Here is a 5,746-nt window from a genome sequence, read left to right on the forward strand (position 1 = left end):
AAAAAAAAAAAAAAAAAGGCTGGTAAGTGACTATTGTGCCTGATCCCATTCAGTGTGGCTTGCAACCTTTCACATTATTTTAATGAAAAAAAAAAAAAAAAAAAAGGCTGGTAAGTGACTATTGTGCCTGATCCCATTCAGTGTGGCTTGCAACCTTTCACATTATTTTAATGAAAATGACATTTATGACTATAGCCTTTTGTGAACTTTCAAAAGGCAGTTGCAATAAAATTCAGTACCTGGATATAGAGAATACCTTTAAATTTGAATCATGCAGCAATATGCCAGGTCCAAAGAGAAGCTGTTGCAAAGTTTTCTGTCCCCTCTAAGAACTCAACTTTGATATGGCTGTTGTCCACAATCACTTAAGATCGCTAAAGTTCTAGCAAAGTGAAAATTTGAAATAATGAAGATGGGTCATCTTGAGAGAAATTGTGGTGAGCCTTGAAGCCTAATTTTTTTTCTTCCAAAGGACCAAGATATTACCCACTGGAGTATATTTGAATAAATGCTCTCAGACTTTTGTAATTAGCCCTTCTAAAGGAGCACAGTGGCAATGTAAAATAAATAACCATAGGTCGGAGGTTTCAGTCTACCATCAGCTTCCCTGAGGAAAGATGTAGTTTTCTGCTCCTAGAGTTACAGCCTTGAAAACCCTTCACAGGGTTGTTATGAGTCAGAGGGAACTTGGCAGCATTTTAAAACAATAACAATGATAACAACAAAGCATGATTGTTCCTTAATTTGTGATAGCATCTCATGTACAGTAGACATGATATCAGGGGTGACCTCTTTCTGGAGGAACATCATGCTTGGTTAAGTAGAAGGTTATCAAAAAAGAAGAAGGTCCTCAATGAGATGAATTAACAGAGTGGTTGCAATAATGATTCAAACATAGCAATAATTAAGAGGATAGTGCATGACTAGGAAGATTTTGTCCTGTTAACATAGAGTCGTTATGAGTAAGAACTAATTCAATGGCACTTAACAACAACAACAAAAAAAGGTTGAACATCTTCTGTCTTTGTTCCCTGAAAGTCAACAAGTCCTGTGTGTCTGTTGGCACTTAAAAGCAGGTGGCCCTCTGATTAATTCGGGCTGTCATCTTTTTTTTTCAGGACATGTTCACTGCAACAACATTTGCATGTCAAATTGTAAGCTTGTGTTGACATTGAGCATCATGCAATTAGTTGCTTTCAGGATTTTTAGGAACAAAACCAAACTCTCTCTTATTTTCTCTATTTTGTCAGTTTATTATAGGCTATCAGAACTACACTGGATTTTCTAATGTGCTCAGTTCATTGCCTTGAAGACCCCTTTTAGATTTGAGTTGATCAATTATGCTCTCAGTGAAGTTCCATTATCTTGTGACTAGACCAATAGGAATTATGGCTCCTGCTTTTTCTCAAACTCAAATAGTCTCCACACAGTGTCATGTACACAGTCAATAATTTCAAAGGCATTAGCACCTGAGTTACTTTGCAATCTGTAAAATAAAAATTTATTTTATTTTTGCAATCAGTTATTAATTTTTTGGAATACTGTAATAATTTTTCTGATAGGGTTTGGTGATTACTAACACCATTTCTTTTTATAAGACCTGCTTTTTAAAGAAGCTGAGTAACTAGATTAAGAACCAGAATACTGAATCATGATCTCTAATTTAACATTTCTATGGAAAGTGTTACCTCTTCATTTAAGCTGGAATCACAAACCCACATTTCATCTCTCCCTTTTCTCTCATGTTTGACAAGAATGGCTCTATCCAAACTCAACCAATACCAACTCAAACCTGCTAAAGGAAATTATAGTGAGAAGCAGGGAAGAAGTGTGACAGTTATCAGTATACAATATGACAAAATCATCCATCATGACTGCTTTTAAACTCAGAGTCCAGGGAAACGAAAAAGGCACTAAAGCAAGTAGAGTGCAGTGGGCTGGGCTGGCTTAACAGAGTAGTAAATGTGGTGATTATTAACCTCTGACTGGAACACTGTCTTCTTTGCCATCTTCACAGAAAACGTTGATCATTAGGTGCCACCCTGGGCACAGGTGAGGAGTAATGCTCTGTTCTACCCCTAGTTCCTTTGGGTTTTCACTTGTACAAATGTATTTTGAATGTTCCGGGATAGTCAATAACTAGAAACACTTTAAAGATAGATTTGTAGCTACCATTGAGTAGATCCCAACTCATGCCTATTCACAACTTTACCATGGTTCGGCATTATCCTCACAATGAGCTTCACACTTGAGTTTATTATTACAGTTGTTTTGCCAACCCATTTCACTGAATGGTTCCCTCATCCTTGCTATCCCTGTACTTTACTGGACGCAATGTCCTCCTCCAACAATTGATCCCTCCTTGATATTCAAAGCAACCAAGTTGAACAGTATTCTATTGTGATTCATAAGACTTTCTTTGGCTAATTTTCACAAGTAGACAGCTAGGACTTTCTTCCTTCTTTGTCTCAGTGGAAGATCTGCTGAAACCTTTTCACCATGGTATTTGAAATACTAATAGCATAGCTTCCAGCATTACGGAAACATGCAAACCATCAAAATATGACAAGCTGACAGACGGGTGGTGGAGAGGTCATTTAGGAAACTTCATAAGAGCTAGAAGCTGGCAACTTATAACACTTCAAAATATATGCAAAATAACTTTCACTACAAAAGTGAAGGGTGTGGTGAGTTACCACAAACGTATAGCTCCAAGGAATCGTTTGCCTGAATGGAGAGAAAGAAGGTAGCTTAGGAGAAATGAATGCATCTGTGGATTGCACTTCACTGACCCCGCTAGGTGAGTGAGACTAGGAAGAGGCTAGGAAACAGACAGTGTTGGGCATCTTAGTTTTGACGAAGACTTTCTACCAGAAGACTATCATGTCATTTTCAGTTTAATCAGCTTATTTTCCATCAGAACCACCAAAAACCCAAAACAAAATCAGGTACCATTTAGTCGATTCCTATTCCTGGTGGTCACATATGTGAAGAGTAGAACTGTACTCCAACGAGTTTTTAAGGCTTTGTCTTTATAGAAGCAGATCTGTCTTCCAAGGAGCCTCAGTGTGAATCAGAAGCACCCATTTTTCAGGTAGTATTGGAGCATTTAATCCTTTGCTACACCCACAGACTCTCATCAGTACCACACATCACTGTAACTGTCACTCCTGAAGCACAGAAGTTCAGTGTTACCTTTGCTTTAGAATAAAATTCACTGTCTTTTACCCATAAGGATAAACTACCAGTTGTTCCATGGAAGAAAGATGACGCTTTCTGCTCCCATAAAGATTTACAACCTTGGAAACACTATACAGGTTCACTATGAGTCAGAACCAACTCCATGGCACACCACCACCACCTTTTATCCATCAATGGAAGGTCTCTTATATTATCTGATTTGTTTTATGATTCATCTCCTTCTCTTTATTTCTTGTAGACTTTGTAAGGAAGATACAGTCTTTTGACCTGGATTTGTATCTCTGACTTATCAACTTTCAATTGTGTGATATTGAGCTAGTTGTTTATCTTCTTGGAATCACAGTTTCATCATTTGTAAAATGGAGCTAATATTTTCTATATTTATTGAATGAGTAAATTAAAACTAAAGTAATATTTTTAAAAACGTTTTAACACTCTGCACATAAAGAATGTATTTTCCTCCTTTCTGTATCAATGACCAACCCCTGTACAAGAGCCCAATGATTATTTACTTTCCTGACACTGTTAATATATTTATATATCTTCATTTTCATGTAAAATATCATCTTTACCTGTTCACACTTTACTCATTTCCCAAAGTCTAGATCAAGTGCCAATTGTTGCATGGATTTCTAGATGAATCCTACAAGTGTCAGGCACCTTGGTAAACAAATGACAATGTAATGAATGTGAAAGTTAGTTAATTTATCACAGAAATCCTAATTTTTCATCCTCTGTGCCACATGGTAAATAGAGCTTAAGTTTTATTCAATTTGAGGTTTTTATTGCTTTTGTTGTTATTAGGTGTCATCTGGTTGGTTCCAACTCATTGCAAACTTATGCACAACAGAACAAAACGCTGCCTGATCCTGTACCATCCTTGCAATTGTTAACTTAAATCTATTGCAGCTGTCACTGTGCTAATGCATCTAATTAGCGAGTTTTCTTCTGGGCTGAGCCTCCACTTTGCCTAACATGATGTCCTTCTCCAGGGACTGGTCCCTCCTAATAATATGTCCAAAGTATGAGATATGAAGTTTGCCCATCTTGGCTTCCAAGGAGCATTCTGGCAGTATTTTTTCCAACACAGATTTGTATGTTCTTCTAGCATTTAATGGTACTTTTAATATCCTTTTCCAATACCATAAGTCAAATGCATTAATTCTATAGCAATCTTCCTTATTCACAGTTTAACTTTCAGCTGCATATGAAAATACCACTGCTAGGGTCAGGTGTACCTTAATCTTCAAACTAATACCTTTCCTCTTGAACACTTTAATGAGGGCTTTGTAGCACATTTGCCTAATAATATACATAGTGTGATTTTTTGACTGTTGCTTCCATTTGTGTTAATAATGAATTCAACAGCCAAGTAAAGGCAGTGACCCAGCACTAGAAGTCGTGAACTGCACATCTGGATGAAGAAGTGTGACTGATTTTTCATCTTTTACATTCCATTTTTTGCATATCTTTCCTCTTCACTCCAATTGTGCCCTCACTGCCCAGTCCAGATGCCTTCAGGTGGGTGGGAGCACCCCCTCCCCAAAAGGGTCCAGTGTTGCACCCACAATTTTCTCATGGCACAGAGAGGAATCCACAGGCTGCTTCTTATGACATCTGACTCCTGGACCCAGTCCCAAAGTTGACTTGGGTAGGACCCTTTAACCCTGCCTGCACACCAAAGGCCACTGGACAGTCAATTACAATTTTATTTTTGTATTTGATTGGTGGTTTCTGTCTCTGCTTTAATATTGTTTGTCTCTTTGGTTCTTTTTATCTCACTCTTTTCCCAGTGGTGGGAGCTTTCTTCCCCTACCTTACCCAAGAAGAGACAGTAACTGTGCCCATTTAGCCAAGATACAAGCATAACTTGTAATATACCACCATTTGGATAAGCACCAATACCAGCTGCTAGGCATTACATATGAAAAGGGAAGCCTATCTCCAGATCATATCCATTAGGAGACACTCAGTAAACTTAACAATAAAGCAACATACATTCATTTAAGCATTAAAAACCAACATAACTACTAGAAATGTCCAAGAAAACACAATTAAAGATCTCAACACATGTCCAAAAACAGAAAAAAGGTAACTGAAAAAAATGAACTGGAAGCAGACACAGACTTTATAGTAGAAGAGCAGGCTCTGAATCTGCCTGAGAAGGAATTCAGAAGAATTATATGGAAACAACTTCAAATGCTCCAAAAAGGGTGGAAGAAAATAAGTAGGAAGTCAGGAAAGTGTGACATGAGCAATCAAACAAGATAGATACGGGCATTAGAAACAATCCAAAACCTGCAAAAAGAAGTCCAGATGATTAATAATAAAATATCAGAAATGGACAACACACTGAAAGGGCAGATAAGCAGAATGGGAGAGAAGGAAGCCAGAATCAGTGAGCTGGAAGACAAATCTCTCAATACTGATAAGATAGAAGAGCAAGCAGAAAAAAGGTTTAAAAAATCTGAAGAGAGTCTAAAATTCATGCTGGATAACATGAAGAGGAATAACTTAAGAATTATTGGCATTCCAGAACAGGAAG

Source organism: Chrysochloris asiatica, unplaced genomic scaffold (assembly GCF_000296735.1).
Source record: "Chrysochloris asiatica unplaced genomic scaffold, ChrAsi1.0 scaffold00264, whole genome shotgun sequence".
Lineage (NCBI taxonomy): Eukaryota > Metazoa > Chordata > Mammalia > Afrosoricida > Chrysochloridae > Chrysochloris > Chrysochloris asiatica.